Source organism: Lygodium microphyllum, chromosome 29 (assembly GCF_053477565.2).
Source record: "Lygodium microphyllum isolate KBCC chromosome 29, Lygodium_microphyllum_v1.1.10, whole genome shotgun sequence".
In the NCBI taxonomy this organism is placed as follows: Eukaryota; Viridiplantae; Streptophyta; class Polypodiopsida; order Schizaeales; family Lygodiaceae; genus Lygodium; species Lygodium microphyllum.
The window spans coordinates 26,498,556-26,526,474 of record NC_141163.1 but is presented as its reverse complement, the minus strand read 5'-3'; positions in this window follow the sequence as shown (position 1 = coordinate 26,526,474).

Here is a 27,919-nt window from a genome sequence, read left to right as displayed (position 1 = left end):
CCTTTAATCCCCAACATTATTCTTTTATACACCATAAAATTATGTGGTTGAAGCATTAGGAAAAAAGTGAATTCACAAATGGGACTTTTAGTCCCCCCCCTCTCCTCCTTAAAACAAGGAAAAAAGAGGAGAGAAGAATAGTAAAATAATCCTCTTCTCTCTCCACTTTTACAATCTCGTTTTACCTTTTTTATATTATCTACAAAGATATACTCAGATTCCTTCTCTCTCCTCATTCAAGAAGTCTTTTTTAACCAAATTTTATATTAAAAAAGGAGTTAATTACAAGAGTGTGGTGCTTCGTTTTCAATGCAAAATGATTAGTGGATACGAGGTAATTTATTTTTTAATAGAGAAAAAGAAAAATAAATTTTTGAAAGTTCCTTTTAAGATATTTTGGGAATTTTTAATATTCTAGCTTTTGGTCAAAAAACAAACCAACTGGTCAAATTTCATGTTTTTTGGAAATGGTTTTAGAGGTAAAATAGAAATGTCTTAAATACGAAAAGTCTTAGACATTCCTACCCTCTGAGCTACTTTCCCCCATATCTATACTCTCTCATGGCTCTATTCTGACCTCTTCTTTGCGTTTATGCAACCTTCATTAACAGAGTGAGTTACTTACACCCTCCTTTTCCTTGGCACCTTTGTGTGCCTCTCTATGCATCTCTACTCTACCTCCTGTGACAACCAAGTAGGCTCCTCATTTCTATTAATAGTAAAATGAATACAAGAAAGAAGGATTTGCATATTGAGGTAGAGATTGAATACACTCCATTATTCAAAAGAACCTAGCGTACCAATGTCAACCCTCAGGTTTTGCACAATTATAGGCAAATGGGATTGAAACATGTGGACTTGCGGATTGAAGGGGGAATCTACCCAATCAACCCCTTAAACAATAGACCTCCAACTTTATCAGGAATCACAAATTTGTTGAAGTATGTGTGCGAGGGTGAAAATGGGTTGCTCGGTTACACTAGGTGACTCAATGATTAGGTGTTCAAAGTATTTACAACTTGCCAAGCAACCATAAAAAAATGTCATGATGTGATCGCAGTACATCAACTTCATATACAACAGCTCATAGGACAAGTGGTACAGTTGAATGACACTATAATTCAACAAAACAATCAAATTATTTCAATGCAGGACACTATCCGTGACATTGGTATCTCATATATGAGGAGGTAAAGACACAATTAGATGACCCGAGAAAGATCAACATCAATCTAACATAGGAGCGCAAATGAAAGAAGAAGCCAATCAATGAGTTAATTGTGAATAGCAGCTAGTGGAAGCGATGTATCAAAGCATGTAAGGTAGCTCAGAATGAGAACCTAGGTAAGTGTGAGGTTGGATCATGTATTAGTAGATTGCTGAAGGCAAGTACATTGGAAAACGCTTTGAGCAATCCTAAGTTTAAGGCTGTGAAGGAGAAGGTGATTGAGTGCACATTAAAAGATGTGTAAAATGAGTTCTCAGTTGTGGATGCACAATCCATTTGTGAGAGGGCTGGTATTAGCACAATGGCTCACTCAAAGATATTCAAAGGTGTGAAGGCTGGGTTTGGTTGTGTGCTGGAGAGAAACAGAATCATGCCTCTTCCTCAACGTTAATAGAGGCCCAATGACAACTTAATACAAAGGTTTTGGAGCTGATAGGAGATCCCATACATGTTCACTAAAGGTTGGGACCAAAAATCCATACGAGGTGAAGTTCACCAAAATCAACAATAACTATTTAGATTCGTACAAGGTGCAGTTGGAAATGACAATGTACTACAATATGTCTGTTGAGAAATGTAATGGTAAATTAGAGTTTGTTATAAAATCAGATGAAAGTGAGGTCGTCAAAGGAGTAAAGTTTGAAAGAGTTAGTGCAACTCTCATGAATAGAGCTTTACAATTCGACAAGAATAACCTAAGGAACTTTAGTGTTCAATCCGAGCGCCATGTGTGATGGCTTGTTGCATTTGAAGTTCATAAGGAAACATTTGAGGTGCTACAACTATTCTTTATGCACACAAGCATTCCAAGCATCATCAATCATCAAGAACATGGTGAGATGCTCTCGGTTGAAGGGTATGGTCAATACTTGGTTGAATGGCATCTTGCAGGAGACTTGAAAACTTCAAAAATCCATCTTGCATGTGTGAAATATCCAATGGTGCAAATACAAAGAATCCATGCCTATATTGCTTGACAGAGAGAGTGGAAGGAAAGGATGGAAAGAAGAACCGGCAAAGGGTGACAAGTGCTGCATTGACGCGCAATAGAGAAGATCCCACTTGGAAGCCCATCTTTAACATTCCATTGGATCATATTTACATTTTTTCATTGCATGCTTTTGTCAAAATCATGGAGAAACTTGTATATAAATACATTTGCTTTGCTTATAGGATGCAACTAGAAAAAGAAGCCATTGAAACGTGTAGGAATGTGGAGCGAGTGCTATCAGAAATCGGGCTACACAAGCATCAAGTGACGATTGAAAAAGATGAGAAGGGATCAGGAAAATCTAGTAACTTGCCAAAAAAGCCTTGCTTTGGAGGAGCAAAGGCTAGAAAGTTTCTCTCAACACCCATCAATGAGGAAGGGAATGTCATGGTTTGTAGGCCACATGACTACAATGGTTGGAAAAAGTTACATTTGCAGTTCCTGATCGAAGTAATGGAGAAAAAACAAGGTTGGCCAAAGCTAAGGTTTGGATAAGTCTTAACAAATTGGCTTCCTTACTCCACAAGATGGTGTATAATAATGAAGATAAGCAAGAATTTATCGATGCTGTGTATAGCTTCTACAAAGACATGATGGAAGCGTGGAGTAAGAGCTCTATCACACATTACATGGTGCATACTAAGTTAATATTTTAAAATTGTATGAATTGTATAAACTATTGAGCATAGTTTTACTCATGTGTGATATGTGTCTTTGTAACATATCCTTGAGGCACATGGGCCATACTTTGCAGAAAAGGGAAGCACCAGAATTTGGTCCACACAAGGGATGGAAAATTCACATTGGATAAAGCGTGGTGCATACCAAAGAAAAATTGATCATAGTGGAGGGGTGAATGGTAGCAATCCAATGATCCAATTGCTATCTTGGTGGTATAGGATTATAGTAGCGCATGAAGCTAAACTATTGCAAAAGAGAGAAAATGAAAGTACTGATAAATCTACTGCTGCAAACATGATGGAATCACATTGTGTCACTAAAAGAGTGCATTATGAAGCCTCAAATGCCAAAGAAAACCATGCCAAGTGGCTAGAAACAAGTCTTTGACAAGGCAACAAATGGGTTCGAAGAGAGCTAAGGTAGTAAGATGAACAATGTGTTCAGTGTGAATGCAATTCATAGTCTAAGAGAGAAAGAGAGAGTGTGAATCTATGTAAATGAGTCTTACAGTTTAGGGTTACATAAAAGAGGGTTTTACTTTCCATCTAATTCATTAAGTTCTCACATTTCTTGTGCATGAAAGATGGCTAGGTCTAAGGTAGTTGCAAATAAGCTTCTACTCAGAGCCCCATATCGTGTTCAGCCCCTTGGAGCATCTACTAGCTCATATGCACCCCCTTCTCAACCTAACCCTGCTTCCTCAAGCCTCATCATTTTGAAGGCGAGCTTCTCGAGACTTGTTCGCGAGATTATGCAAGACCTCTACCGCACAGAAAGTAGGAGGTGGTTTTTGGCACAAGGTTAGGATATACCTGATCGCTTCACAAAAGAAAGTCTTCATGCTCTACAGTGTGCTATAGAGGCCTTTTTAGTTGACTTGATGATTGATACTTAGTGTTGTGCAATACATGCAAAGCACATCATTGTAACTCCCAAGGACTTTCAACTTGTAAGAAATCTTCAAGCAGTGAAGGATGCATTCATTCCAATGGAGTGAACACAGTTTGTAATGTTATCTTTTTTGGCATAGTGTTCTCCTCGTGCATTGGACATATGACTATGTCCTAGTGCAAAACTATTGTGCGCACCCTTAAAATATGAATTAAATTTTTATTCTTATCCTTCGCTCTCAGCTTTGACTGTGCATCTTCACTATATTTTCAATTTTTACTTATAGTTTTTGCTAGCACTGTCAATTTCAATAGGAAAAGCATGCAAAAATTTACCATTTATTGTTGCAGACTTTACTTTTGATGCCTCTGTATGGTCCATATGGTGCAAAGTTTTTGAGGGCCAGTAGTCACGATGTTGATTTCTTGATTATCAATCCATCCATAATTTTGGTGTGGGATAATTTTTAAAATACTAAACTATATCGGAATGTGACGAAACTTCACACACGCACTCGTTAGATGGCCAGGAGCCCAAATTATTATTATTTGGAAAAGAAATACCTTGCCACAAACCCTTCAGGCTGCTGAATATATATGTCTTCATGCAGATCACCATATAAGAATGCAGTCTTTACATCCATGTGTATGAGCTCCATATCTTCAGCTGCAATCAAGCCCAAAATGGTTCTCAATGTAGTCATCTTGACTACAAGAGAGAAGATCTCATCAAAGTCAACTCCATGTTCTTGCTTGTACCCCTTCGTAACCAATCTTGCTTTGTACTTTGGCGAGGAATCAGAAGTGACCTTCATTGTGTAAACCCATTTGCATGGAAGGGTTTTTTGCCCTTTAGGCAAGTGTGTGAAATGAAACAACCTTAAAAACGTTAAGTTTTAAACCATTAAGGGCTATTCACATACGATATTTAGTTATAGCTTTACTTATGTCTTTGTAAATTTTACATGCATATGTAAATGTGTTGACATGGAAAGTGTATAATAAGTGTATGCTTTTGTATAAATACCATAATTTTTAAATATTACAAGTTTGCAAGCAACAATACTCTATTAGCAAAAAAAGTTCAAAAATTTATAGGTGTTTGATATTATAACTTGTGGTGTTGGGATTTTTAGGGACACTCTACAATTTCTAAAATATGTGGAGCCACACACATTCTACTGGTAATAGTATCCTCAGCTTGGCTTCAAATTTTCCTACCATCTAGTTTAAAATAGAAGCTAGCATGTGGATTCTGCATTAACATTGTAATTTCCTGGCGCATTATATCATCCTCCATTGCAACACTTGGGGCTTATTGCCCTCATAAATGACAGTAACATCCATAGCTGCACTTTCATGCATGTCTTGATCAAGGCACAACCATTCACCCTTGAGCATTCTCCATCTATGATACTTGAACACTATGCATAAAGTCTGTTGTGTGACAAAGTACCTGTAATTGGAAAGGAAAGTTAGCCGATTCATCCCAAAGTAAGATAATAGTCAAATAAAAGATAAAATTTTTACTTGAAATCCATGTCCCTTGTTGTGACTTGACACTCCACTATGTCACGATTGTGAGTCATTTTTGATGTCCAAGTTTTGCCTAGAATCCTTGTTACATAATCCTCTGATACACTTTTTATGACATACGTGCTTTTGGTACGTCTCAAACCCTTACATTCCTTGAACATGTGTGAAAAAATTTCAATAGGTATGAATGAGGGTATGAACTAGCTTAGATGTACAATCTTTGAGCCGGTGCTTGGCTTCATAGAATTCAATATATTTGCTGAAATTTTTGTGCTACATATGTGCAAAATTACGCTACTACACAATGGCTATTCTATGCTATTGAGATTCGATATGTGCATAGGCTCAAGGGTTCTATATTCTCGATCCCCCTTGGGCAATATGTACTTGGAGTCATAGAAAAAAACAAGGTACTCTACGAGTTGCTTAGTTGTATGCCCCTCAAAGAACAATCTACCAATTTTGAGGTGGTAACACTTAAAAGAACATGTGAAACTCTCAACATTTTGCCACTTACAACAATCCGAAGGGTATGCTTCTGTAAATACGAGACAAGTAGTTACATAGATATCATGAAATTTCTCATTCTCAATGAGTTGCAACTACTTATTGTTTGCAAAGTTTCGTTGAAAGGGCATAGTGGGTGCAATATGTATTCGTTTTTGCATGAATACATGTTGTACAAACACCTCTGTTACAAGGTGAGAATCAACATTCCTTTGTCTGAGAGCTAAAATTTTACCACTCCAGTGCTGTGATACATTTGCAAATGTAGATGCTTACCCTAAAATCTCCCTTCATACGTGGACGCATATGTGCCCAAGATGACCAATGATACGTATCAGTGATCCAATTCCCTTCTTCATTTTTTCTATTATGTACTTCTATCGAGAAAATGCTTGTTCTTCTCTCAGGCATTATAACATATGCATTAGATGTAAAAAAGTATGTATTATTTATAAACATATAGAAAAGCCACAAAGGCTTATTAGAAAACACACTTTCTTGACTAAAAATCAACTTCTATCTTGTTTTGACTACCACTTGAAAGGAATATTTCATTGAAAATACTTATTCAAAGAGAAATGAGCATTTAAAGAAAGTATATAAATATCTATAATTATGCATTTTTTCTACAAGAGTATTGTTAATTAGTGGTATGGAAAAAGATATTGGGGTGAGTCTAATACAATTGATGGGACCTGAAATGGGCTGGCACTGGCTATGGCACTAGCTAGACCTCATGCTCATAATAGACAAACACACCCTCACGGGCTCGCGGACCAGGAGCGCCTATCTGTTGCTAGAGGACAAACTGTCCTAAAGCCTAATCTATGCGTTTATAGTTTTATAGTTTTGTAGTCTAACGTTTCCCTTTCTACAAACTCCACAGAGGGAGAACCCATACACATTGGCCATAAATGCCAGGATAATTACATACATGGAAGGAAACCTCTCGCTAGAAACACCGCGGCCCCATTGCAGCTCTCCTAAATCGCAGGGATTAGCCCCTTGATGCGTTGCTCAACATATAAAACAAACGAACAAACTCCACTCTTCATTTCGCATCCAGGAGATACCATGTTTCCTTCCCAAACAATCCCCCAAGAAACGAACGTCTATCCTACAACTTAGGATGCCTTTCCACACTCAAACATAGGTCATTGTCATTGAAAACAGGTGCTATGCATCCAGGGTTTTTTATTCTGACACCATGGTCGTCATGCACATGCAAAGTGGAATGATTCTAAAGTGCTCAAACATCATTTTCAAATCAGCAACATGTGGTGTACAACCAGGCTTTCAATGCATTTACTAACCCGTTGCGGCGATGAAAGGATAGCACCGAGACAACACTCATGCTACTATCCTCTTAATAAAAATACCACGAATTCTATGATATGATGTGCATCAGAAAATCAGCAACAATCAGCACACAAATCACACCATTCAAACATCCCAACCCCCTACGTTTAGGTATTGCTTTCGTTGCACAGGTGTAGAGGTTCATTTTGTCATGTTTTGATGTATAAAAAGCAATAAATCATAGACTTCGACAAAGAGATAGGGAACTGAGGCCAAACCTCATGCTCCTTCCTTATTTTTCCAAGACATATTTCTATTTTTTCCCTTATTTTTTCCATTTTCTTGATTTATTTGGCAATAAAATATAATGTTTTTTGGTTTTTCTCGTTCCAATCACTTCACCATACTAACATTCAATTTATCTTTCATATTTTCCCCATGGGAACATCTTTTTCCCACCCGAAACTGAAAAACTACAATTTTACCATTTAAAAACCGCATTTCGGGTTTACGAGAATTAAATAAAGCATGTAAATCATTGCAAAACCAAGATCTATTGATAAACATGAATTACTCATAATGCAAACAACACACAAACAAATTTTCATCCAATAAGAACATAATTATCATAATAAACTATCGAAAATCCTTTATTTTCTTCATAAAAATGGTCATACCGTGTTTTACGTAACCCGAGACGCCTTGAATGATTGCATAATCAGAAAACGGAGCCTCCATTGCTCTCAATCCAATACTGCTCATCAATCTTTAGCATCTCCATCAATCTTCATCACCATTTCCTTCATTCTCCTTCCCTGATTTCTTCTTCAAGATGGTACACATGAACAACCCATAGAGAAGAGAGAGAGGGAGGAGAGAGAAATACTAGATTCTGTTCTCTTCATCCGAGCAGCCATTCCTCACGTGAAGACCGGTGATAAGATCAGCTAAGAGGGAGAAGTTGCTAGGCATTGTCAGTTGCATGAGATATTTGCAGCCCCATATCATGAGGAGAGAGGATGATGGCACATTTTGCGCCTGCGTGCTATCACCATGTCTTCCCACGTTTTTCCACAATTTGATCATCAAAAATTGAAGGGGGGTTAAAATTCCCCAAAGGGCACCCCCCCTTTGGTTCTCAAAGTTGTCCACCTTTTCGTATCTTGGCCATTTTGTGGTCTCTTCCTCATCCGGGCTCCAATTCGAGCTTTGAAAAATCTTGGGCGTTCGGCTTGACATCTCGCACTGACTGGCAGCTCCTGGCATCCTGTACGGTAGTCAAAAAAATTATCAAAAATCCACAAGTGTCGCTCGTGCGCCTTTTAAAAGCCGTCTTTCACTTGGTGCTTAAAATCATCCTAGCTGCAGCCGCCGCCTTCGATGTCGAATATTTTTTCCCTAATTTTCGGATTTTTTGGCAAGTTTTAGGCACATCATGGGCTCAAAACTCCGCTCTCATTGGTGACCACGGGATAGGGCGACTCAGCCCATCCAATCCCACAACAGAGCTACACAAAACAACCAAAGGAAGCATCAAGCTGATACAAAATAGATACATACTAAAACACAGCACAATGCCCCTGACAAAACCAAGGCATGAAATCCACAAGGAGTAGGCCTAGCATAATCTGATAGAAGGTCCGAAGCTAGTCACTAACCGACTGCTCCAACATGGCCAAACTAAAAAGAACTATCAAAAAGGTCGCCCTAAGTGGTGGTCTGAACTACCTACCTAACTAAGGACAACACAACTAGGAGCTCCTACTAGGCGAGGACTCCTATAGCCTGATCAAGAAGTATTTTCTTTTAGCACAAATCTTCTTTTAGGTTTTTATTTCCCCATACTTGGGCATGTAAAAAGGAGGGAGCTGAGCGTAGTGACCCAAGGAGAATAGGGCATCGGCCTTAGGACCTGTCTCGGTACCCAAGAACCTACCAAGCTCTTGCAAGGCGACACTTAATCATTTTTTGACGCTCACTTTTATTTTTGCTCCAACCTTCCTTACTTTCTTCTTTTCCAACAAGACGTCACCCCTAGGAAGTCAAGGCATCGGGCCTCGGGTCAGACTCATCTCCAGGAACCTACCAGGCCCTCACAAGGCGATGATCAATTGCTGATAAAATTTTCTTTCTTTTCTTTTCTATTTTTATAGGGGTTAGAACCCCTTTTTACACACCTTTGTATATATTTATTTTCTTTGGGATATTCAGGGTTTTGTTCCTCTTTATCATCATCATTTCTTCCTTCGGCAGGCTTCTCTAATTGCCTCACAACTAAGCAAGAACTCCTAGAACGGATGCCTAGCAGGCTAGCAAAATAGGGTCACTAGAACGGCCTTCTAAAACAGGTCTTTCGATGCTTGGCAATGTCTTTACAAGACGCAATGACTACTCAACCCTCCCTTAGACATACCTAACCTAAACGTGGGACTTCATGTCTTGAACGCCGGTCCCCAACAAGAAAAGAAAATCCCCTACAAGTACACACACATATAGCATAAAAATACGGTACTTGTAAAGGAGAAATATCACCTGGATAGGGCCACGAGAAGCTTTCGTGCAACATAGGCTCCTTCCAAGCTCTTCTTTGAACCTGTCTAGCACAAGACTAAAACAAGAAACCATTAACTGCACCTGTACTAAACAGACGACTGGTCCTCTTGGTCTAATGAAATAAAGCATTTCACTACAAAAACTGATCGGCCCTCTTGGCCTAACGAGATAAAACAGAATAACACCTACACATCCCTCCCCGAAATAGTACAGATATATAATAATATTCTCCTTTCCAAGGAGGAAAAAATAGGGCTCATAGCCCTAAGCTAAATGCATAAGGTTATGACCCATCCCTCCTGCATATATAGCAAGGGATGTACGCATAACATGTTGTGTAATTAGCCTATGGGTCCAGGATAACAACGGTAGATTGGTCTCGGCTACTCTTTGCATCACCCATATCAACCATCACCTGCCATATATTGCATGCTCTGATAACATTCCCCACAAGCAATCGGGTCCTGTCTCATTATTGATAGCAATATCCAAACTAGGATCATAGTTGAAGAAAAGGTATTCTTATAAGCAAGATTTGCTAGTGAATTTGCAAACTGGTTCTAGTAACGTGGAATCAGCTGAAAAGACACTCTCTCAAACTCCTCAAATAGGGTCATCGTAGTTCGATGATACATACAAAGAATGGGATTCTGCACTGTGTACGTTCCATCTAGCTGATTCAGGATCAACTAGGAATCCCCTTTTACTAACAATCGCCGAATACCACCTTGCTTGGCAATATGCGGCGGTCCCATAATCAAGGCTTTATACTCTGCCATATTATTAGTGAATCCTACTACGAGATAAGCAGCTAACGTCATTGTAACTCTACGTCGGGGATCTCGGATTACTACTCCAACACTCTCTTTTTTATTAGGGCCCCTGGACACTCTGTCAAAATATAATGTGTACGTCCACAATGGGTTTACACAGCTGCCATCACGAAATCCTCTATTCATAATTATGATAGTCAAAATTTAGCATGTTTAGAGGATGAACTGATGGCTCCATCCCACCTTGTTCATTAAACTCAACAGGGATACTTGTCAACATTTGTAAGTAGTGATGGCAGAAGACTTTGATCTCCCACACAAAGGTTCCATCTTCTTGCTCAATCACTTTGTACCCTTTGCTCCACCAGATAAGTTTCCCTTGATGGTATCTCTGCTCTAGATATGGGTGCTCCAAATAAGGAATTAACCGCCCCATCAACCAGCTTTAAGCTCTTTTGCAGGTCTCAAATCATCCCCAACATGGACCTGCAATGCATTCTCCATATTGGCATACTTAGAAATAATAAGGTCTAATCTTATTAAGATTAACCTTATTTTTAAATTCTACCCCCTACAAATTGGCTAGTAGAGCCGTAGACCTATTTTTTCCTATCCTGACAATCTTGTAGGGGCCATCCCATCTAGGTTCCAGTTTCCTTGGAAACAAGCCCTACGCGCATCGTAATATAGAACTAATTGCCATTTTTTAAAGGTATACTTCTTTGCTTTAAGGTCGTGCAACTGCTTCATCTGACATTTAGCTACCTCTTGGTGTAATAAGCTCTGCAATTTCAGTTCATCCAGGTGCGCTATGGTCATGAAATGTTCAAAGAGTGAATCCTCAACTCCCAAAGAGTGGTTAATTGCAAACCGTATGGTTGGCAACTCGATTTCAAGGGGTAACACACACTCTTCCCCATAAACTAGTTTAAATGGAGTATAGCCGATAGCTTGCTTGAACGTTGTATTGTACGCCCATACTACCACATACAACTTCTTGTCTCAGTCTTGTTTCTTCTCAGAGACCATTTTAGACAAGATACCCACAAGCTGCTTATTAGTACTTTTGACTTGTCCATTGGCTTGCGGATTATAGGGGGTCGTTTATTATGCTTGATTTGCCAAGATTCAGTTAGGCTTTTAATCACTTTATTCAAAAAATGGGTTCCACGGTCCGACACTAATTCCTTGAGTGAACTGAAACGGTAGATAATCTGCTCTAAAAGAAAACTTGTAGTCTCTTTTGCATTGTCCTACCTCGTCGCCCGTGCTTCTGACCATTTTGTAAAATAATCAGTTGCTACTATAATGTACCTCTTCTGGGTAGTTGACGACGGGGTGATAGGTCCCACAAAGTCAATGCCCCACTTCTCAAATGGAAGGATAGCCATAATAGGCGTAAGTGGGCGTTTCCTATTCTCTTTGCTGTCATGTCTTTGGCAGGTATCACATCTCTTAACATACTCAAAGGAATCTTGGAAGATGGATGGCCACCAATATCCAGCTCTTAAAGCTTTCTGTGCCGTCAACCATCCATCGAAGTGCCCTCTACACACAGAGGCATGGCACTCTTCCAAGATGAAAGGAACCTCATCAGGCATCACACATCGGTGATAGATATCATCAACACCCTGTCGATATAGTGTTCCTGCGATCAAGAAAAACTTCAAAGCCAGTTGTCTGATTTTCCTCTTTTCTGATTTTGATAAACCAGCTCTAGTCTCTCCTGTTGATAAATAATGCGTGATAGCAGCATACCAAAGTCTCTTTCGACTTCTCGAAATCCACAAGGCATTCCACAATACCCTGTAACCTCGGTGGCTTACTCTTAATATCATAATCAAACTCTTGCAAAGTGATTAACCACGTTGGCAAATGATCAGGTGGCTGTAGCTTATTTGTAAGCAATCTAAGCCCTTCCGCCTTCGTATAGAAAACTGCCTTCTCATAGAGGATGTAGTGCCTGAATTTTTTAGTCGCAAAGACTATCGCAAGGCACAACTTCTCCATGTAGGTGTAATAAATTTCTGATATGCCCAATTTTCGACTAGCAAAAGCTATCGGATGATACCACTTTTCCTCCCAAATTTGGGCTGAACAGTAGAGCTGATACTATGCATGGTGGCTGCTGAAAATATGTAAAATACCTCGCCTCTTTTAGGTGCTTTTAAAACTGGTACTTTTACTAGCTCCTATTTCACATCCTTGAAAGCTACCTTACAAGGGTCGCTCCATTGAAATAGACAGCTAAAGGATAATAAGTTTGTTAATGGCAATGTCCTTTCTACCAAGGCATTTATAAAACTCCGATAGTACCCTATTGATGACAGAAAGCTATGTACCTCTTTCGGAGTGTGTGGTGGACTCATAGCGACTATAACCTTGATCTTTTCAGGGTTAGTTTTGCGATCACTACTGAACTGACCACATAACCTAGCAATAGCCCATAAGGCACTCCAAAGACACACTTTCATGGGTCAAGAGCGATACAAAATTGTCTGCAACACTCAAAGCACTTCCTTAAAATAATCAACATCCTTTCCCTTACAGTGGTTTCCCCCAGGTCATCAATAAATACTTTCAACTCATCTGGGGAGATGTCACCAAAGATCTTGTTTGCTGTTCATTGCCATGACCCAGGTGCATTGCACAATGCAAAGGCCATCACATGGTATGCAAAAGTACCAAAGACAGTAATAAAAGTTGTTTTAAACTTGTCCTCTTCTACAATTGCCATCTGGTTGTAACCCGCAAAGCAATCCATAAACTAATATATTTCCCTACCTGCTAATTGGTCCAAAATCTGGTCAATAAATGGCAACGGGTAGTAATCCTTAACCATCTGCTTATTCAGCTCTCTAAAATCTACACAGAGTTGGATCTGGTTGTTTTTCTTCTTCATGATGACAACTGGTGAACACCATTCTATGTGCTGTACAGGGAAGATTAAACTAGCTTTCCTTAACTTCTGTAACTCCTCAAACAGCCCGTCCGTCAATTCAAAAGGCATACGCGTTACTTTCTGATGCACAGGACGACTGCCTTCTTTTACAGGAATAGTATGAACAGCCAGGCTGGGAGGAATGCCTCTCAGCTCATTATAACTCCAAGCAAAGATATCGCGAAATTCTTGAATCAAGGACACATAGTCCTTCCTTTTTGCTGAACTGAGCATGAAACCTAATTTACTTGGCCGCGAATCATTCGGCGTGCCAAGGCCCAACTCAATCACATCCGCGTCTATTATCCTATCTTGCGGCTCTATTGGCTCATTTAGGGTTATCTGATAGATATCCTCTGTAGTGGACCCCTCTTTAGATTCATCACTGGATGACGTCTCACTACCAAATGAATCATCTGCTGTTTCTAATTCAATAGAGGATAAAGGAGCTCTCTCACTCTGAGGAGACTCAGGGTAAGCATCGACTATTACTTGATTAGCACCTCTACCTAGAACCACTCGACCGACGGGTATATCAACTTGACAATCTGTTCGTAAGATTCAAGGCCTACCTAGCAAGACTCGATAGCTAGGACGTCTTGCAAATCTAATTACCCTAAAGTCCAAGAAGCATTCTACACTTGCAACTGTAACATGGACTTTAGTAATGCAACCTGTCGGTTGTCTTAGACTATCATCAGCCATTCGAAGAAGGGTAGAGCTATCTTTTTGGATGCCTAGACCCAACCTCTCCATCAACTCTGAACTCATGATATTGACGGAGGACCCAGTGTCTACGATAGCATGCTCTACTAATATTCCATCCACGTATGCTGGAACCCTAGGGCAATTCTTTTTAGCATGATCAAACCAATCTTCCCCTACTTGTGCTATGCCCAAAGGTTCTACAATATACCCAATACGCAGGATCTTCTTGAATTCCTTGCATTCTCTTGGAGATAATTTAATCAAATGTAAGAGGTTTACATTTGGTTTGACTTCGCAAAGAGAACTAGCTAAATCAAAATCATGATAGGTAGCCAAGGCTCTCTTTTCTCGCAAGACCATTCTCTCTTTTGGTCTCGGGTCCGGCTTTGGTGCTTCTTTTTTAGCTCTTGCCTTCTTTCTTAGCACTTCCTCATCCTTCTTAGGATCGACTTTTTTGTCAACAGGCCTTAGAGGTCCACCTTCCATGACAGGATTCAAGACTTGCGTCTCCTTATCCCATTGCTTAGGGTTTCCTCGAACGGTTTTGCATTATCTTTGTCAACCTCTTTAGCCTTTTGGCCTCTTGTCACAACTCGTAGGTTAGAGGTTTTAGCGCCATTGACACGTACAGCCTCAATAAGGCTAACTCCATTGTCTGGTGGCAACTCTTCTATAGTGGTCTTTCCCCTTTGCAATATTTGTCTTGGTCCATCATTTTGCTGGAGGTTATTACCTTGCGCTCTATGATTAACTGGACTTGGCTGTTTACTCCCTTGTTGGAGGGAACTAATCTTACTCCAACAGGTAGTGGCTAAATGGCTTGACTTTCCACAAATATCACATTTAATATTTGGACAGTTTCTAGGGAAATGTTGTCCGCCACACCACTTACAGCTGAATCTTGAGGGACCATCCTCTTCAGGGCGTCGACTCCCTATCAGATTCTACTACTTCTTCAAGAAATTGACATCAACACCTATTTGCCGATATTGTTCAGAAATCATGTCGGTGTAGTGCTTCATCATATCCTTAACTTCACCAAGGACATTAGAGGCACTCGACTCATAGCCTTGATCATCTATCCGTCGTTCCATTGGCCCAACAATTTGATTGAGCATTGGTTGTTGACTCATAGGAACAACATTAGGGTTCAAAACTTGGCCTCCAACATTTGGTGGAGCCCCATGACTAGTCATAGGCATAGTCACACTAGGAGGAGCTGGCAGCAAAGGTGCATTTTGAACCATGCTTCCTCTCCCATTAGGGTTATTCATAGGCACCCCTTGACTTCCATTTATTGATGGTAAATTTCCTCCAGGTACTAAACCCGCATTAAGATTTATCCGAGAGGAGTAGGCTGTTTGTAATTGTGACTCTACTCCTTCTGTCTGCGCAATGGCGGTGTCTATATAAGCCAAAGCCACACTGCTCAATTGTACCTGAATATTGAAATCCAATCCATGCAAGAAGTATTGCAATCGGGCAGCCGGCAGAATAGGAATGTAAGTTTGTAACTTACGAAATACTTCCTTAAGCTTCTTGGCATAGGCTTTCACATTCTCATGGGGATCTTGGCGTGTTACATTCAACACACACAATCAGTATTGGCCACCTCTTTCAGGGGCATATTCTCCTCGGAAAGTTGCATAAAATTGATCAATTGTGGTTATGGTTCCAGTCTCTATGCTATGATACCATACTGCAGCCCTTCCTTTTAATGTCATGTTAAAAAACATCATGAATTGTCCCCCATCTTGGATGCTGTAATTAAACATTAGTATTTGGAACTCACAAATGTGAAACTCCGCATCTTCTTTAGCTAACCCATTAAAAATGGGCAAAGGAACTTCTAAAGCTAGCAAATTTGGCGTCCCTTCAGGAATTGCAATGGGTTGTGCCATGACGACAATCGGATTGACAATAGGAGTTTGGACTGATGGGATTACACCCCCACTTGGAGTGGGTTGACTTGGTGGAAGAGAGGAAGAACTTACACTTCCTTCTACACCTGAAGGACTATGTGCAGCAGTTGGGTTACTAAGACCACTGCCTCTTATGCATATCAGGCTACTCCTTTGAGGAGAATAGCGACTAACAATCTCCAACCGCCGCCTAGCCCTCTTAGCACGTTCTGCTTGTTGTATTTCGGCTTGACGGTCCTTGTCAGAGTACATAAACCAACTTTTTGGTCCCTAAAAACCCTAGATTCGAGAACCACCACTTGTTGGCAGCTCCTGGCAGACACACCACTGATGGGACCTGAAATGGGCCGGCACTGCCTATGGCACTAGCAACCTCATGCTCATACAGACAAACACACCCTCACGGCCTCGCGGACTGATGGGACCTGAAATGGGCTGACACTGGCTATGGCACTAGCTGGACCTCATGCTCATAATAAACAAATACACCCTCACTGCCTCGCAGACCAGGAGTGTCTATCTGCTGCTAGAGGACAAACTGTCCTAAAGCCTAATCTATGCGTTTATAGTTGTATAGTTTTGTAGTATAATGTTTCCCTTTCTATAAACTCCACAGAGGGAGAACCCATACACATTGGCCATAAATACCACGATAATCACATACATGGGAGGCAACCTCTCAGTAGAAACACCACGGCTCCACTACAGCTCTCCTATATCGCAGGGATTAGCCCCTTGATGCGCTAGTCAACATATAAAACAAACGAACAAAATTCACTCTTTATTTCGCATCCAAGAGATACCATGTTTCCTTCCCAAACAATCCCCCAAGAAACGAACGTCTATCCTACGGCTTAGGATGCCTTTCCACACTCAAACGTAGGTCATTGTCATTGAAAACATGTGCTATGCATCCCGGGTTTTTAATTCTGACACCATGGTCGTCATGCACATGCAAAGTGGAATGATTCTAAAGTGCTCAAACATCATTTTCAAATCAGCAACATGTGGTGTACAACCAGGCTTTCAATGCATTTACTAACCCGCTGCGGGCGATGAAAGGATAGAACTGAGATAACACTCATGCTACTATCCTCTTAATAAAAATTCTATGATATGATGTGCATCAGAAAATCAGCAACAATTAGCACGCAAATCACACAATTCAAACATCCCAACCCCCTATGTTTAGGTATTGCTTTTGTTGCATAGGTGTAGAGGTTCATTTTGTCATGTTTTGATGTATAAAAAGCAATAAATCACAGACTTTGACAAAAAGATAGGGCAAACTGAGGCCAAACCTCATGCTCCTTCCTTATTTTTCCAAGATGTATTTCTATTTTTTCCCTAACTTTCCCCATTTTCTTGATTTATTTGGCAATAAAATATACTATTTTCTGGTTTTTCTCGTTCCAATCACTTCACCATACTAACATTCAATTTATCTTCCATATTCCCCCCATGGGAACATCTTTCCCCCACTCGAAACAGAAAAACTACCATTTTACCACTTAAAAATCGCATTTCGAGTTTATAGGAATTAAATAAAGCATGTAAATCATTGCAAAACCAAGATTTCCTGATAAACAACAATTACTCATAATGCAAATAATACACAAACAAATTTTCATCCAATAAGAACATAATTATCATCATAAACTATAAAAAATCCTTCATTTTCTTCATAAAAATGGTCATACCGTGTTTTTACATAACCCGAGATGCCTTGAATGATTGCATAATCAGCAAAACAGAGCCTCCATTGCTCTCAATCCAATGCTGCTCATCAATCTTCAGCATCTCCATCAATCTTCATCACCATTTCCTTCATTCTCCTTCCTCGATTCCTCCTTCAAGATGGTACACATGAACAGCCCATAGAGAAGAGAGAGAGGGAGGAGAGAGAAAGACTAGATTCTGTTCTCTTCATCCGGGAAGCCATTCCTCACGTGAAGACCGGCGATAAGATTAGCCAAGAGGGAGAAGTTGCCAGGCATTGTCAGTTGCATGAGGTATTTGCAGCCCCACACCATGAGGAGAGAGGATGATGGCGCATTTTGCGCCTGCGTGCTATCGCCATGTCTTCCCACATTTTTCCACGATTTGATCATCAAAAATTGAAGGGGGGTTAAAATTCCCCAAAGGGCACCCCCCCTTTGGTCCTCAAAGTTGTCCACCTTTTCGTATCTTGGCCATTTTGTGGTCTCTTCCTCGTCCGGGCTCCAATTCGAGCTTTGAAAAAACTTGGGCGTCCAGCTTGACATTCCACATTGAGTGGCAGCTCCTGGCATCCCGTACGATAGTCGAAAAAATTATCAAAAATCCACAAGTGTCGCTCGAGCGCCTTTTAAAAGTCGTCTTTCACTTGGTGCTTAAAATCATCCTAGCTGTAGCCGCCGCCTTTGATGTCGAATATTTTTCCCCTAAATTCCAAATTTTTTGGCAAATTTTAGGCACATCCCAGGCTCAAAACTCTGCTCTCAACAACTTACACTCATTTTGTTCATCTATTCTCTTTGGATGAAGTGAATACTGTCCTTTTGAGGAAGCTTTTTACTTGTTATAAGAAAAAATAAAGAATAATCAATTCAAGTTACCAAAAAAAAAAAGCTCCCTTCAAGAAATTTAGCCTACATTAAGATGGTACACTTTTATAATTTAATCAAGTTCATGTGGTCTTAACATCCATTGGTAAGTCAAAATCAACCTTGATCTTCTTGATAATAATGTCACTTAGAATGTTTAGGCAACCATCAATTATTATTCCCATTACTTCCTATAAGTCAAATGTTTTTCTAGAGAAATGGGATTTGGTCATCCATCTTCATATGTGTTTGCCTTCCTTGTGCATGTATCACATGGTCATAAGACAATCCATGGTTGTTTTATCTTAACATGTCTTTACATGGATGCTTTTTCTTATGTATGCCTTAATTGCACAAAATGTATGCTCTCCTTATATGTATGTATGTATGTATGCATGTATGTATGTATGTAACTTAATTATGAAGGAAAACCTCTATCCAATTTTGTTTCTGTGCAAATTGTTGTCAATGGTTTCATGGAAAAAACATAAGTAACTATTTGTTATCCTTGACTTTTCATGCACTTAATTTGACCAAGATTCTTTATGCAAAGTTCAATTTATCTAACCCATCATCCCTCCTCTAATAATTTCTTTGAGAGATTAAATCCCCTTCACAAACATTATGGTAGCTAAGTATCTCTATTCTCTTTCAAGGACAACTTCCATTTACATTGTCGAGGCACACATTATCTCCATTTATGCATCTTAGATTCTTCATTTGCAAGGATCTACTACTTATAAAATGACCATTCTCTTAAATGATGTCTTTGAATGCATTTAGACTATATCAATTCAAGTCCCCATATACAATCCCATTGTTAATGCGCTTACAAGGATTTGCTACCATTATGCACACCTCTTTTGCATTGATCTATGCTCAATACTATTCAAGAAAAGAAGCACCACCAAATCCTTATGTCTGCATCATCCCTCCCTTAGACATGTATCTAATCCTCTCCTAAATGAACAACTCATCCAATAAAAAGTAAACATATTACTGTACTAAATTCCTTGCCTTCATCATATTTGTATAAAGTACAATTTGATTAGAGGGGAAGAATCTATCTCATCATGCAATTTGGCAATGATAGATTCAATTGAGTACACACACTTGAGTTAATCTATGCGTCCCAAAAAAGTTGCATAAGGGCACTTAGGATGTATATCATATGACAAGGTCATGAGAATGTATAATACTTTGTTGAGGAAACAACCTATTATTACTTAACAAGTTGCATTCTTGTACATTGTTTCCATGTGAGCATCAAGTTTAGTAATGAAGCATTAAAGTAGGTGATGGTTGCATTCATTAAAACTAAAAAGTACTCACATTTATTGGTTTAGTGGATTATTGTCAAATAATCCTAGGGATGTATGTTTACCTTAAAAATAACAATTGTAACTATAATTATTGCCATGAGAAATATGGTAAGTGGTTAGGGCATGATGGGTTTGATCATAAGACCTAAATGGACCTAGTTAGTTTCCAAAAATCCAACATAAAGATTAAGTACATTAGGAAATACAAGACATAATTCTATTTATTAGAGCAATAGAAGGCCATGTACAGTCTATATACACCCATCTTCTATTCACTGAAGCCTCAAGGAGTCGATGAATATAAATATACAAGTTATTACTTGTGTGTAGATCTTCATGCCCATGAGCTTTAGAGTTATAACACTTTTAGAGAGACTTTCCATTTGGGTCTAATATATAGGATTTCCCTAGGTGGAGTAGTATTACAATTTTATGTGGCGTCCCACTCTAAATTGCAAACTAGGCAACATAAGTTCTTACACTAGCCAATCTTATGAGAGGATCCCCCATGCATCAAATTGGATATAGCTCTTAGTTGTGTCATACTGACATTGCAAACATCTAGATCCCTATTGGCAATCATGGTATGGTTGGACTTAACAATATCACTTGAATGTTCTTCAACAAATCGTGAGCCATTACCTATATGCAGGCTTCTTTTCACACTTTATTGCACAAAGAACCTTTGGAGTTCCTAAATATTCTCCCTAGACTCCTACATTCTGTAGATGGAATTGTAACATCCTTTGAATTTAGTTTTGTTTTCTTATGGATGTCTCCATTAACTCCTTTTAAATTAGCAAGTTAAATGCATATTTATTTCGTTATGCATGCCCACGTTTTTCAAATATAAAATATGATAAAAATGTATTAGTCAACATTAATATGACTCAAGCTTGATGTTTGTAAGGCACCATTTTACATTTAAAGCAATTATGAGGTAATTCTCTTTGTAGTTTCTTGAAGTGTTTTTCAAAAAAAATGATCAACTCCTTTAGCAAGTTAAATGCATATTGGTTTCTTTATGCATGCCCACATCTTTCAAATATAAAATATGATAAAAGTGTATTAGGTAACATTAATATGACTTGAGCTTGATGTTTGTAAGACAACACTTCATATTTGAAGCAATTATGAGGTAATTATGTTTGTAGTTTCTTGAAGTGTTTTTCAAAAACTTTTGATTAACTTCTTGAGCAAGTTAAATGCATATCGATTTCTTTATGCATTCCCACATTTTTCAAATATAAAATACGATAATAGTGTATTAGGTAACATTAATATGACTAAGCTTGATGTTCGTAAGACACCATTTTACATTTCAAGAAATTATGAGGTAATTCTGTTTGTAGTTTCTTGAAGTGTTTTTCAAAAACTTTTGATTAACTTCTTTAACAAGTTAAATGCATATCGATTTCTTTATGCATGCTCACATTTTTCAAATATAAAATATGCTAATAGTGTATTAGGTAACATTAATATGACTAAGCTTGATGTTCGTAGACACCATTTTACATTTAAAGCAATTATGAGGTAATTCTGTTTGTGGTTTCTTGAAGCATTTTTCGAAAACTTTTGTGAACTCAACCGAGAACACCATATTGGGGAATATAGGAATTTCCCATAAGTTTGGGACACGTGGTCAAATACCTCCACAGCCCTAAACAACCCTCCTGTTCCTTTCGTTCTGGCTATTGACACAATGATTTGTGGTTCAGTTGTTGGATGTTGTATGAACTGAAAAGAGCATTGAATGCTAACTTTTGGGGCTGAAAATCACCTACATTGTCTTTGGATTTATCGTAACTTGAACACTATAACTCCAAATCAAGTGCTCTATAGCTCAATAGATTCAAAATTTTAAGTCCTTTCCCATGATAGGTCACATCATATGGTTTTGAGAAACTTATTGGCATGTTATCTATGTGCCACCTTTTTAGTATTCAAAAAATGGGAATTGGGGGTCTCCCAAACTCACTAATAATGTGTTCAAGTAATGATGCTCAATGTGTTTCTCTCATTGAGATACTTAAGCGTCAGATCTAATATTTCTTTATTGATGCAAAAAATATTGTCAAAGCTTGTACTTAGAAGCTTGCCAAATTCTCTATTGAGAAAATGTATTAAAAACCCATACTTGGAATACTTAAAATTGGAATAGTATGTGTACCAAAAGCATTACAATCTTATTGCTATGGCCTAAGTTTAGGGTCTTGTGGGGAATCTTCATAGGTTTTGGACATATGATAGAATCCTCTTTCTAAACAATAACTAGAGCTAAAGAGGGTGTTTAACTAGAAGGCTCTTAAGTAGCACTAGCATGTGTGTTTGCGCATTTGCTGCTCCTTGGGATTTGGTAGCATTTTTTTGAGAATTTGTTGTTAGGGACCATTAGGCATTAATAGTATGTAAAACAATGAAGGGCTTGAATGTACTTTAGTGGAGGTTGGGACTAAGAAGTGATATCCAAAGAGATTGGACTCTAGAGGAAATCATTTTTTCTTTAAGCTACATGAGAAAATGTAGCCTATGTGGTGTTTTGTGTTAAGCAATACACTATGCAATTTTGAGGGCATCGATGTAATTTAATGGTCTGATTCATTGACCATTTCTTTCATGTTTGGTTGCACTATGTGATATTATTTACTGTTCTAATAGAAAATGATTTGAAGGGTAAGTAGAAGGAATACCAATCCTCAAGCTTCTACAAATGCATAAGAGAAATTGACCATGTGCCTAGAGAAGACTGAAGTGTAAATAGAAATGATACCATGTTTGATAGTGTGTGTGCAAGATTGAGGAAAATTGATAAACTTCAAGAGTTCACTACTATGGGTTACACTATAATATGTTCCACTGATTTAAATACAAGTATTTAGTACTTCCATCCTCCATCATTCATTGCACTTTGTAACATGAAGTTGGTAAAGTGGAAGTGAGGAGACTAGTTGTTCTTTTAGTATCTCATGTGAATGTGCTCGTAGGACATGAAGGAATTAAGATATCATGTGAATATTCTTTTAGGACCTAAACGAATCAAAATACAAGATGAGTGTGTGCTTAGGAGCCAAAGGTACCATGCCTTGTAGTTAAACATCAACCTCGGCAAGTAATAACGAGCGTGTAGTTGGCTTGTTAACAGTTATTCTATTGTTTTCCTTCTAAAATCTTGTCATTCCAACACCTAAACTTTGATTTGATCATAAAAACAAAGTGCATTGAAAAGAAAAGAAAAGTTATCTTTCAAAAGAATTAGACATGTATATTCTTCTTCCTATATTGGTGGCTTCTCACTATCTTAATAAGTGCTTCCTTTCAAATGAAATTCCATGCAACTTGGAAGAGTATATTTGCCTATCAAGCTGGCATAAACATGTCCTTGCCTATCAACCTTGTGTATTGCCACCAACTTGTGAAACATTGGCTTTACTTGTAGACATTATTTCCTCCAATATTAGACACTCTATTGTGTTAGTAAGCAATGCTTTAATAAGTGGCATTTTCGTGTATTCGTATTGGTTGGAATTCGAAAATATCGGTTTGAATTTTGTTATGCCCTTAAAAATACCGATCCATGTTTTGAACATTTAGTAAGAAAAGTGACATTTCATACAGATCTTGGACATCAAAACCGAAAGCTAGTTGCTATGGGAACATGCCTTTAATTTTTAATGGTTGGGAAAGTTTTTCGTGAGAGCGCTGCAAATTATATGCGATATTTTCTCTGTGTACAAGTAAGTTGCAATGAATTGAAGACATTGGGTCAACAAGAGTATCAGATCTATAGAATATTTGGAAACTAAGCACATTATTCGATGATGAGGAGGAGGTATAAGAGAAATGGAATATTTGGAAACTTGGCATATTGTTTCATGACAAGTAAAGTAGGATGTCAAGATCACATTAGTGGAAGGGGACAAAAAATCAGGATTTATTTATTGAGAGGCCAAGACAATATTGATTCCCATTATTGAAAAGAAAGAAAGGGGTTGTTTGTTTGGAAGAGGGACGTTTAATGGGCTTTCGAAAAGACAAGGCCATCGGAGGTTATGAATGAATTTAGTGTTTTCGTGTCAATGTTCTTAGTATTTCAATGCCATGTGGATTTCAATCGCGTCGAAGGGAGCGGGCGTGCCTCCACGTGTCAGAAGCTCAGGCGATGGGCGGCTGCTTACGTGGGGTCACTTCAATCATAGAAAGGTAGGCCTAAAGAGGAGAATCAGATTCCAAAAGCTGGCTCTGAGAGAGAGAGAGAGAGAGAGAGAGAGCCATCCACTTCCTTGTACAATTCTTCAAGGTCCCCCACTCACACACCATAGACTGTCCCTCCTTCAAGCAAAGAGACACATTATGAGGTTCCAACCCCTATCAAGCCCCATCTTTTTACATATATATGAGAGAGAGAGAGAGAGAGAGAGAGAGAGAGAGAGAGAGAGAGCCTATCAAGCCCCATCTCTTGATGTACATGACACAGAGACATCCACTACCCCAGTACATTTCTTCAAGGCCCCACTCACAAACCATAGATTATCCCTCCTTCAAGCAAATACACATTGTGATCTTGCAAGCCCCCATCTTTTGATATCACCCCGTGAATCGTGCCACTTGATAATGCCTCCTTCTATGTCATACTAATTTAAATTAGTCACTTGAGGAGACCTTCCATGGCCTTCATGGGCTAACTTCTCTTCCTAAAGGCACTCTTCCACTTGAGGCTTGTTGTATGAGCAATACCACACAGTGACTAACTCTCACAATTTTTAAAATTGTACCATGTAGAGATTTAAACTTATATTTTGCACGTTGTAGGACGAATGCATTTCAGCATTGCATTAGTTAGTCAAAGAGCACCTCTTTGTTTTGAATATCATATCCCCATACATATGATGGTAGTGTAAGGTGTAGATGATTGTGTACTTGGAAGTTTCCATGAGTGGGTATGCCATGTATGCATGGGGCTCTCTCTCTCACACACACACACACACACACACACACACACACACACACACACACACACACACACACACACACACACACACACACACACACACACACACACACACACACACACACACACACACACACACATGCATAATTTTCAAATATTTTTCTTTTATTAATTTATTTCTAATGATTATTTCCTCATTCTTTAGTTTTACTAATTTTAAATATTTTCCCAATATTCTCTCTCTAGTATAATATGCATAAATAGATTGTTTTGAATCATTTATTCCTAATGGTATTTCTTGATATTTCAGTTGTATTAATGATTGCGTACTAATATCTCTATATTTAATGGTGGTTTTTTTAGATCTATTTTACTTTTTCAAGTCTTTTTTTACATTAGATGTTTTACTTTTTCAATATCTTTTAAATGCTATATTTGTGGTGATTTTTTAACGCACTTAGCACACTTTTTCCTTGACATTTATGAATAAAAATTAATTTATTATCTAAAGTTGGTTTCTAAATGACTTACTTTTATAGTTCCATCACTCTCTCTCATAGTTTGATAAATGTTGTCAAATACTTTATTTCAAATGCTAATTTATTAATAACTTTAATTCTCTCTCTCTCTCTCTCTCTCCATAATTTTTGAAAAAAATCTAATACTTCTATTCTCTCTTTCATTCAATAGTTGTGAGACCTTACTCTTTGATTGTTGATTTTGTTTATTAATGGTTTACTTTTACATTTCTCTCTTTGTGTGTGTGTGTGTGTGTGTGTGGAGGTTGGGCCAAATCATGTGTTTCTCTCTATTATAAGTTCTTTTATATATTATGAGTTTCTATGCTTTGAAGTTTTGAGATGTTGGGTTTTCCATGCGATTTATTTCATAAAAGTGAGTGTATGTTGCTAGGAGATACTATTTCTATTGTTAGAGGGATGATAGCCTTAAATAATTCTCCTCTATGGATCAAGGCACGTTCTCAAGGGGATGACAACCTTAGATGGTTCTTCCTTAGGAACCTTAGATGGTTCCCCCCTTAGGAGAAAAGTTGATGGAGATATTTTCCATTTTCGAGCATGATACTTGCTCTTTTATACACGGGTCATATTGTAACATACACATACATCGAATACTAGCATTTAGGTGTGCCAACAATTCTTGATGACACTCTTTTTTTGTAATCGGATGCTCATGGATTGTCTTTGCAACTTACTGTTATGTATTAATTTGGTGTTTTAGTGTTGATTGAAATAATTTAGTTTTATTGATTCTCACACTGATATTATTTAATTTTTTGACTTGATTGATACCCAGAGACAAGTGAAGGACATATTTGTGATGTTGGACTGATCATTCAACTTATCTTTGATTATTATTATATTTATTGATGTGATCAAGATTACTTATTTGGGAACATATGATCAATTTATGTTTACAACATTGGTAATTATTGATTTTTAGGCACCCAGTGGTGGAGCATTATCTTAAGTGTCATATAGCTAAATAATTTAGATAGCTCTTTGATATTTAATATGAAGATTTTTAAAACCTTCATTTGCTTTGCAATCATAATTAGCAAAGATGGCTTACTTTTTTTTTTTTGGTATAAAGGGTGATTTGAATGTAAGATCTTTTAATAAGTCAAATACATACATTGGGAAGATTCCTCTCAATGCATGGGATATCCAATTTCACATGTTTTTGAATCAAGTTTTTGCCTCTTTGTTTTTATATTTTGATATAAAATGAGAGAAGTGTGGAAGAAAGACTAAGTCTATGTAGATCTTTCATTAACTACACATGATGTGACTCTCTTCCTATCTCTACAATATTGCGATTTTCTTAAGAGACCTATTATAGTCAATACACATTCAATAGGTTGATTCTTTTTCTTAACTAAGAGGAAAGGAGCTTCAAAAGGTGAACTACTAGGTCTACTGAACCATGGTTGATTAGCTCTACAACTTGAGTTTGATTTTCCTTTTGCTCTATCTAATTTTGACTATGTGAAGCTTTACAATAACATGGAATCAACTTTATAGCATGATCTCTAGGTCTAGATGGGGGTAAATAAATTATAGATCCCAAAAAAAAACAATTAAAGGATTTGTGATTGTGTAGGATTTATGTGAGAAACTTGGCTTAAATTGCAACTAGTAAGATCAAGCAAGATTTAGAGCCCGTTCTTATTTAATGCTTACCTCGTGTGTGATGAATCAATGGATAAAATTCATTATCTTCCTTCAACACTATATTAGGGAATTTGGGAACTTCCATGCACTTTAGGAACCCCCAATACCTTTATTATTTGACCACATGGTCAAATCTTGTTGTTTTACTTAAAGGTGGAGTCTACCCTAAATACTGTGGATCAAGATTTAGCCACGTGGTCAAATATTTATCACTTATTTGAAAACGGGACTTGGGAAATTTTCAAAATCTCTAATATGGTGTTCTTCCAAAGATATAGATGGATTATTATGTACGATAATTATTGTGTACACATTATAACCAATTTGCAGGTAAAATTGGTATTACAATGCATTATTAAAATGAAATTACTAGACACGTCGTGCCCAAGTTGTGCAAAGTGCAACATCACTCAAATGGAGTGCACTTGGTGCCTGATGGCCATGCTTCACACAATGAAAGAAAAACATCATGTAAATGGAGTGTGCTTTGTGCTCAGAACCCATGTTTGAACAAGAAAAGTGTTATTACCCACAAAACTCCCCACATACTCCGTTCTCTCTCTAACGTGATTTAAAAAATAGTAGTAATAATGGATTTAAGGCTCTAATTTCACATGATTTAGTTGCACTTGAGTAAAAGTGCTAAAAAGTAATCAAATTTCACAAATAAAAGATATAGCAAGAATGTTATAAGCATATACTTTCTACTCGTGTAAGCTCTTTTAAGCCCTTACCCTTGTAAATAGACAAGAGAAGAGAGAGATGAGACAATCAAGAGCACATCCATGATGGAGACTTGAGCACATAGAGAAGTAGAGCTGAAATAATCTTCTTCTTCAC